The sequence below is a fragment of the Dermacentor silvarum genome, chromosome 10, assembly GCF_013339745.2.
Source record: "Dermacentor silvarum isolate Dsil-2018 chromosome 10, BIME_Dsil_1.4, whole genome shotgun sequence".
Lineage (NCBI taxonomy): Eukaryota > Metazoa > Arthropoda > Arachnida > Ixodida > Ixodidae > Dermacentor > Dermacentor silvarum.
The window spans coordinates 14,272,741-14,281,992 of record NC_051163.1 but is presented as its reverse complement, the minus strand read 5'-3'; the positions used below and the strand labels follow the sequence as shown (position 1 = coordinate 14,281,992).

Here is a 9,252-nt window from a genome sequence, read left to right as displayed (position 1 = left end):
GCCGCAACAATTCTACTCGAGGCGGAAGACGAAGCCAGCAAGAGCCTGGCCGCAAGTGCGTTCAAGTTTCGAGACTTCAGTCCCTCGTCTGTCCGTAAATCCTCTTTCGACGTGCGGCGCCTTCCCAAAGCGCACAAGTCCGTTAACCGCGGAACGCGTCCGACGTAGCAAAGCCGCGTTTCCTCTCGTACTTCGCAGCAGCGCCGCCTTTCCCTCGGCGGCGGGCGAATAGCCTGCCAACGTCGTCGCATTCAACCGCGATCTCGACATCTCGCGCGTCACGAGCAGGAGCCGACCGGCAGCCTCCGGCCCTGTCGGGCTCGGTGGCACTTGCCGCGGAGGACGGGAGGGCGTTATGGGCCACGGTTCCTATTGTACTTGGCAGCCACACCCTCGTACCGCCAGTTCCATGACCGACCGAATGCCGCGCCGTTCCTTCAGTACTTGGGCAGCAACATAGTCGGGTCGTTACTCCATACTCGCCGCAGGAAGCGACCGGCAGCCGCCAGCCTTTTCAGACTCGGCGGCGTTTGCCGCGGAGGACGGGAGAGCGCTTGCACCGCAGTTCCAACTATGAATGATGGATGGCAGGCAGCTTTAGCTCTCGACCGCCAGTTCCTTGACCGACCTCTACCGTTCCTCTCGTACTGGGCAAAGCTTTGTCGGGTCGTCTTACTCCCATTCCGCGCATGAGCGTCGAGGCGGACTGAAAGCCCACCCATGAAAGTGCGTTACGCCGTTTGTACCCACGGGCGCGGCCAAGCCAACCGTCCAAGGTTGCAGCCGCCGCCCGCTGGGCGCAACAAATTGGGCACGGGGCGCCCCTCAGAATTCAGGCAGTCCCCGCGCATGTTCGGGTATAGCCGTCCCCGCGTCCAAGCGGGGACAGCGGCGGAAAGCGTCGGGCGCAGCGAGCCGCTCCACCCACACGGGGCAGAAACGATCGTCACCCTTCACAGTCCGGTAATGATCCTTCCGCAGGTTCACCTACGGAAACCTTGTTACGACTTTTACTTCCTCTAAATGATCAAGTTTGGTCATCTTTCCAACAGACCGGCGCAACCGAAAGGCCGCGCCGGACATCGGTCCGAAGACCTCACTAAATCATTCAATCGGTAGTAGCGACGGGCGGTGTGTACAAAGGGCAGGGACGTAATCAACGCGAGCTTATGACTCGCGCTTACTGGGAATTCCTCGTTCAAGGGGAACAATTGCAAGCCCCTATCCCAATCACGAAAGAAGTTCCACGGGTTACCCAGTCTTTTCAGACAGGGATAAAGACACGCTGCTTCCTTCAGTGTAGCGCGCGTGCGGCCCCGGACATCTAAGGGCATCACAGACCTGTTATTGCTCTGTTTCGTGCGGCTAGGAGCCGCTTGTCCCTCTAAGAAGGTTGTAAGGTGCTGGGAACCCCGCACCTATTTAATAGGCTAGAGTCTCGTTCGTTATCGGAATTAACCAGACAAATCGCTCCACCAACTAAGAACGGCCATGCACCACCATCCACCGAATCAAGAAAGAGCTCTCAATCTGTCAATCCTCCCAGTGTCCGGGCCGGGTAAGTTTTCCCGTGTTGAGTCAAATTAAGCCGCAGGCTCCACTCCTGGTGGTGCCCTTCCGTCAATTCCTTTAAGTTTCAGCTTTGCAACCATACTTCCCCCGGAACCCAAATACTTTGGTTTCCCGGAAGCTGCCCGCCGAGTCATTTGAGTAACTCAGGCGGATCGCTGGTTGGCATCGTTTATGGTCAGAACTAGGGCGGTATCTGATCGCCTTCGAACCTCTGACTTTCGTTCTTGATCAAAGAAAACATTCTTGGCAAATGCTTTCGCAGTAGTTCGTCTTGCGACGGTCCAAGAATTTCACCTCTAGCGCCGCAATACGAATGCCCCCGTCTGTCCCTCTTAATCATTACCTCGTATTCCAAAAACCAACAGAACAGAAACGAGGTCTTGTTCTATTATTCCATGCAAGTTTATTCAGGCGACTCGCCTGCGTTGAGCACTCTAATTTTTTCAAAGTAAAAGCACCGGCCTTCTCGAGGCACACAATGAAGTGCACCAAGAAAGGACCGGCATGATGTTCAGTCCGAGCCGTCGCATCGGGTAGATGCACTACTCGTCTGGAACTGAGATCCAACTACGAGCTTTTTAACCGCAGCAGCTTTAGTATACGCTATTGGAGCTGGAATTACCGCGGCTGCTGGCACCAGACTTGCCCTCCAATTGATCCTCGTTAAAGGATTTAGAGTGTACTCATTTCAATTACGGGGCCTCAAAAGAGTCCCGTATTGTTATTTTTCGTCACTACCTCCCCGTGCCGGGAGTGGGTAATTTGCGCGCCTGCTGCCTTCCTTGGATGTGGTAGCCGTTTCTCAGGCTCCCTCTCCGGAATCGAACCCTGATTCTCCGTTACCCGTAACAACCATGGTAAGCAAGTAACCTACCATCGAAAGTTGATAAGGCAGACACTTGAAAGAAACGTCGCCGGCTCGTGGCCATGCGATCAGCACAAAGTTATCCAGAGTCACCACACAATACGGGCCGAAACCCGATCGATCTTGGTCTAATAAAAGCACCCGTCGCCCAAAGGGCTTCAGGCTCACTGCATGTATTAGCTCTAGAATTGCCACAGTTATCCAAGTAGGAAGAAACGATCTAAGGAACCATAACTGATTTAATGAGCCATTCGCGGTTTCGCCTTATTTCGGCATGTACTTAGACATGCATGGCTTAATCTTTGAGACAAGCATATGATTACTGGCAGGATCAACCAGGTAATCGTTCAACTGCGCGTCCAGCCATGCCGGACGCCGTTGTTGCGACGCCGAGGCCACCTTCAGGCGCCTCAGCACGCTTCGTTTTTGCAAAGCCCACCTCTTTGCACAGTCCGAGATGACGGCGTTCGAGCTCGCTACGGCGCCCTCCCCGCAGGGCTGGGTATCGCCACGCGGCAAGAAGCACGCACACTCTCGATAGATTCGTTGCGTCGACTCGGTCACGGCTTGCGGGATTTGCCATCAGCCCGCAGCACTGGTGGACCGATCGGCGCTTGCAACGTAGCCGAGACGGCAAAGCCGCCAAGCGACGGGTCACGCCCGCGCCTTCGGCGCTTTCTTATTTGACTCGTCCGAGGACGATGCGGAACACACCTCGATATCGTGGATACGGCGTCGTCCGACAACCAGCCCCTAACGCATCAAGCGGATGAGGCTGCAGACGATTGCCGAGGGATCCACGGGAGAGGCTCCGGGGACACGCTTGACGGGCACGGAGCCCGCCGCATATCAGACACCCAGGTCGCACGCACTCGGGGGGCGACTGCACTCCAACCCCCATATAATAGCAGCGATAAGTACCCAGACCTCCATGGGGCCGTACTCGTGGCATTTTCGACGGGGATTTGGCGGAAATCGTGCCGCACCTTGACGAACTTTGAAAGTTTACGTCGGCTGCACAGGGCCGAAGTCGTGAAAACCAACACCGCGCAAGAGGGTCGTGATCGTCAATGTTTCGCCAGCGGCGAGTACGGCTTCGCGAATATTCACGTGCCTGAACCACCGCGCATCCTGTGCTGACTTTCACGGCGAACGAGCTTTCCGCTGCCGCACTTTCTCTGCAAACGTTGTGCCACGCACGGTGCTGTGCTCCATGACCGTTGTTTTGGACGGTGGCTTGCGTACTCGTCGGCGTATTTCCACCTCTCGCGTGCACCACGGTGCCCCAGCTCACCGATTCAAGGCAAACGTGCGAGCCGCTTTCGGTATTTCCACGGAAAAGTTGCGCTGAACGTGGCTTGCGCGCGCCGCCCCGGCTGACGCGGTTTCGGACTTTGTCTCTGCGAGCGGTCGCGTACTCGTCGGCGCAATTCCCGACGTCGCCGCAGTGCGTGAATCGCACAAAACGCACCCGGACACCACAAATTGAAAAGTGGTACGATGTCGGCCGGGGCCGCATACCTCTATATAATAGCAGCGATAAGTACCCAGACCTCCATGGGGCCGTACTCGTGGCCGCCGGCGGCAGTTAGCGCCGAAAGAAATTCCTCATTTTTGCTTTTCAAGCCGTGTTTCCACCTCTCGCGTGCACCACGGTGCCCCAGCTCACCGATACAAGGCAAACGTGCGAGCCGCTTTCGGTATTTCCACGGAAAAGTTGCGCTGAACGTCGCTTGCGCGCGCCGCCCCGGCTGACGAGCTTTCGGACTTTGTCTCTGCGAGCGGTCGCGTACTCGTCGGCGCAATTCCCGACGTCGCCGCAGTGCGTGAATCGCACAAAACGCACCCGGACACCACAAATTGAAAAGTGGTACGATGTCGGCCGGGGCCGCATACCTCTATATAATAGCAGCGATAAGTACCCAGACCTCCATGGGGCCGTACTCGTGGCCGCCGGCGGCAGTTAGCGCCGAAAGAAATTCCTCATTTTTGCTTTTCAAGCCGTGTTTCTGCCTCTCGCGTGCACCACGGTGCCCCAGCTCACCGATACAAGGCAAACGTGCGAGCCGCTTTCGGTATTTCCACGGAAAAGTTGCGCTGAACGTCGCTTGCGCGCGCCGCCCCGGCTGACGAGCTTTCGGACTTTGTCTCTGCGAGCGGTCGCGTACTCGTCGGCGCAATTCCCGACGTCGCCGCAGTGCGTGAATCGCACAAAACGCACCCGGACACCACAAATTGAAAAGTGGTACGATGTCGGCCGGGGCCGCATACCTCTATATAATAGCAGCGATAAGTACCCAGACCTCCATGGGGCCGTACTCGTGGCCGCCGGTGGCAGTTAGCGCCGAAAGAAATTCCTCATTTTCTCTTTTTAAGCCGTCTTTCCACCTCTCGCGTGCACGACGGTGCCCCAGCTCACCGATACAAGGCAAACGTGCGAGCCGCTTTCGGTATTTCCACGGAAAAGTTGCGCTGAACGTCGCTTGCGCGCGCCGCCCCGGCTGACGAGCTTTCGGACTTTGTCTCTGCGAGCGGTCGCGTACTCGTCGGCGCAATTCCCGACGTCGCCGCAGTGCGTGAATCGCACAAAACGCACCCGGACACCACAAATTGAAAAGTGGTACGATGTCGGCCGGGGTTGCATACCTCTATATAATAGCAGCGATAAGTACCCAGACCTCCATGGGGCCGTACTCGTGACCGCCGGCGGCAGTTAGCGCCGAAAGAAATTCCTCATTTTTGCTTTTCAAGCCGTGTTTCCACCTCTCGCGTGCACCACGGTGCCCCAGCTCACCGATACAAGGCAAACGTGCGAGCCGCTTTCGGTATTTCCACGGAAAAGTTGCGCTGAACGTCGCTTGCGCGCGCCGCCCCGGCTGACGAGCTTTCGGACTTTGCCTCTGCGAGCGGTCGCGTACTCGTCGGCGCAATTGCCGACGTCGCCGCAGTGCGTGAATCGCACAAAACGCACCCGGACACCGCAAATTGAAAAGTGGTACGATGTCGGCCGGGGCCGCATAGCTCTATATAATAGCAGTGATAAGTACCCAGACCTCCATGGGGCCGTACTCGTGGCCGCCGGCGGCAGTTAGCGCCGAAAGAAATTCCTCATTTTCTCTTTTCAAGCCGTCTTTCCACCTCTCGCGTGCACCACGGTGCCCCAGCTCACCGATACAAGGCAAACGTGCGAGCCGCTTTCGGTATTTCCACGGAAAAGTTGCGCTGAACGTCGCTTGCGCGCGCCGCCCCGGCTGACGAGCTTTCGGACTTTGCCTCTGCGAGCGGTCGCGTACTCGTCGGCGCAATTCCCGACGTCGCCGCAGTGCGTGAATCGCACAAAACGCACCCGGACACCACAAATTCAAAAGTGGTACGATGTCGGCCGGGGTTGCATACCTCTATATAATAGCAGCGATAAGTACCCAGACCTCCATGGGGCCGTACTCGTGACCGCCGGCGGCAGTTAGCGCCGAAAGAAATTCCTCATTTTTGCTTTTCAAGCCGTCTTTCCACCTCTCGCGTGCACCACGGTGCCCCAGCTCACTGATACAAGGCAAACGTGCGAGCCGCTTTCGGTATTTCCACGGAAAAGTTGCGCTGAACGTCGCTTGCGCGCGCCGCCCCGGCTGACGCAGTTTCGGACTTTGTCAACACGGGCACTCGCCGCTTTGTCAGCGCCATCTCTTAACTGTGCGCCCTGTTTGAACGGCTACTAGCGTTCTGGAAAGCGTCCGTCCGAATTGATACACCACTTTGGCCTCGGTAGCGCTGCGATTTATGCTTCAAATTTGCGTGAAACGCTGCTTGCGCTTCCCGCCCCTGCTGATGCGATTTCGGATTTTGTAGCTGCAGGCGGGCTGTAGCTATAAAATTTGTGTGAATGCATCTGCGCGAAGCAAGTGCCCCGCTTGGTCCTCTTGCGGCATTTAACGTGAGTGTAATTCTTTCAGTTAATATGCAATACGAAGCCTCGAGCCACTTGGTATTATTGGAGGGACAGTGAGACCAATTTTGTTAAGAAATTGTTTAGAAACGATGAGGACGTGCACCTTCCAGCCATCTGCCTTCCCCATCAAAAAGTGTCCTTGCTGCGCGTAATTGGAACAAACGCTTTTCCGGGTGCATTTCAATGCAAACACACCTGTTTCTTTGCGTAAAAAAAAAAAAAAATACAGATAATACTGCGGTTTTGCGTGCCAAAACCGCGGTCTGATTATGATGCACGCCGTAGTGGACAACTCCGAAATAAATTAGACTACCTGGGGTTCCTTTAACGTGCTCCTACACCTTAGTGCACGGTTTATTTTTTTTTCTGCCCCAACGAAAAGCGGCTGCCGTGGCTGGGATTCGATCCCATGACCTCGCGCTCAGTAGCCAAACGCTATACCCACTGAGCAAACACGGCTGGTTTGTTTCTTTGTGTATTTGCTTTTGTTAGCTGTCTTTTTTTTTCAGTTTAGTTGTAACTGCTTTGCTGTTTATTCACTGTCATATACAAGGTATAATAAAGCAAGCCACTTTTTGTTTCTTCTTTTTTTTTTGTATTTCTTGCCAAGAGGTTCGAGCTGTTTTTATTCCCCGGCCGCCACTGTCATCATGAAATCGAGTGTTACCTTGCGCCGTCTAGGTTTTTTACGCTATGGCGACGGACTTCGCGCTTGCTATTTCCGTAGATAGGTGGCGGTAACGTGTTTTCGCATCCATATCAACAGTCACTGGCCACCGCTGGTATTATTTAAACAAGTGTTCCAGCTTTCTTACGCTATGACGCACTTCGGCGTTCTTATTTCCGTACATCCATGACGTGATTTTGACTCTTTCAGTGTGGGCGCTCCTGTGTGTGTGTGCGCGCGCGCGTGCGTGCTTGCGTACGTGCGTGCGTGTATATACGTACATACATACATTTATACAGGATTTTTATGTGACTAGAACCGATGATGTTATTGACAGCGGGCAGCCACAACTCAATGAAACCAATGACATATGTGTTGCTGTCATGTGACGCTCCTTATGTTAAGTTTTATGTTGCGCCTAATTAGTTAATCAATAAGGATTAATTGCGGAAAATGTTTATTATTCACTTTAGGGCCAATTACGTTTCATTTCGTTCTTGAGGGCATTTCAAAACGACCCATCTTTTTCTTTTTTTTTTTTTTTTTTTTTTTTTTTGCAGCCACACACATCCAGTGTGGTGAATTATTCCGGCGTTTATTGAAAGCCCGCGAAATGTGAAATAACCCCACGTGACTGAGCTTATGTGCTACTCTATTGCGTGCACACACACACAGTCACTCACACACGCATATATATATACGGGGGGCTTCAGCGAACACTTTCAAAAACTCTTCAATAGTGTCTGTGGCACAATGCCCAAGTCTAGTTCATGAGCTGGTCTGCTCTAAGTGGCGGACATTACTTGCACAAGCAATTGAAATGCTTAGCCGAATAATAATGAAACAGTCACTAATTAGGTTAACTAATTACCTGATGGACCACGTTGGAATGTACAAATTGTAGCCGTGGAGTTTGCAAGGCGGATCCACTCGAAACGAATTCTCGGGATGACAACAGTTTCGAGATATTGATGTAGATAATAATGAAAGCAGCTCTCGCGTGCACCACGGTGCCCCGGCTCACCGATTCAAGGAAAACGTGAGAGCCGCTTTTGATATTACCACGGACAAGTTGCACGGAACGTCGCTTGCACGCGCCGCCCGGCTAATGTTGTTTAGGACTTTCTCAACACGGGCGCTCGCCGCTTTGTCAGCGCCATCTCATAACTGTGCGCCCTGTTTGAACGGCTACTAGCGTTCTGGAAAGCGTCCGTCCGAATTGATACACCACTTTGGCCTCGGTAGCGCTGCGATTTATGCTTCAAATTTGCGTGAAACACTGCTTGCGCGTCCCGCCCCTGCTGATGCGATTTCGGATTTTGTAGCTGCATGCGGGCTATAGCTATAAAATTTGGGCGAATGCACCTGCGCGAAGCAAGTGCCCCGCTTGGTCCTTATGCGGCATTTAACGTGAGTGTAATTCTTTCAGTTAATATGCAATACGAAGCCTCGAGCCACTGGTATTATTGGAGGGACAGTGAGACCAATTTTGTTTAGAAATTGTTTAGAAACGATGAGGACGTGCACCTTCCAGCCATCTGCCTTCCCCATCATAAAGCGTCCTTGCTGCGCGTAATTGGAACAAACGCTTTTTCGGGCGCCCTTCAATGCAAACACACCTGTTTCTTTGCGTAAAAAAAAAAAAAAAAAAACAGATAATACTGGGGTTTTGCGTGCCAAAACCGCGGTCTGATTATGAGGCACGCCGTAGTGGACAACTCCGAAATAAATTAGACTACCTGGGGTTCTTTAACGTGGTGGTGGTGGTGGTGGTGGTGATGATGTTGAAGCAGGCGGGGTTAGCCTGGCATACATAGCCGGCAATTGTTCCGCCTGATCCTCCTTCGAGTTGATATCAGGGGTGTGTCACCAAGTGTCTATGAGCCCCGTGTCTCGCAGGAAGGCCAGCAGCAATCGTTGCGCTCTCTTCCTGGTTGTCGCAGGTCCTCCGGGGAAAACGACGTCTTCAAATGTCCTGTGCGTAAGACCGCTCTTTTGTAGGCTGTCGATCATCGCTTTTCTTTCTTTGTCAAACTGCGGGCATATCCAAATGTAATGTTCGATGTCGCCAATGTCACCACAGAAAGCACAGAATGGGGAAGCGCGAAGCCCAGTCTTGAATAACCAAGCTGTGGTGTACGCGGAGTCGGTCCTGATGCGGTATAAAAGCGTCGCTTCTTCGCGGGTAAATCCATGAGTCAC

General features: G+C 53.6%; 1 non-coding gene across 1 annotated transcript; it reads right to left on the bottom strand.

Annotated features, from left to right (window-relative positions):
- Positions 1 to 964: 964 nt before the first annotated feature.
- LOC119432061 (small subunit ribosomal RNA) lies at positions 965 to 2,779 on the bottom strand. The gene has a single exon (XR_005188131.1). It is a non-coding gene; the product is annotated as a small subunit ribosomal RNA (ribosomal RNA).
- Positions 2,780 to 9,252: the final 6,473 nt, after the last annotated feature.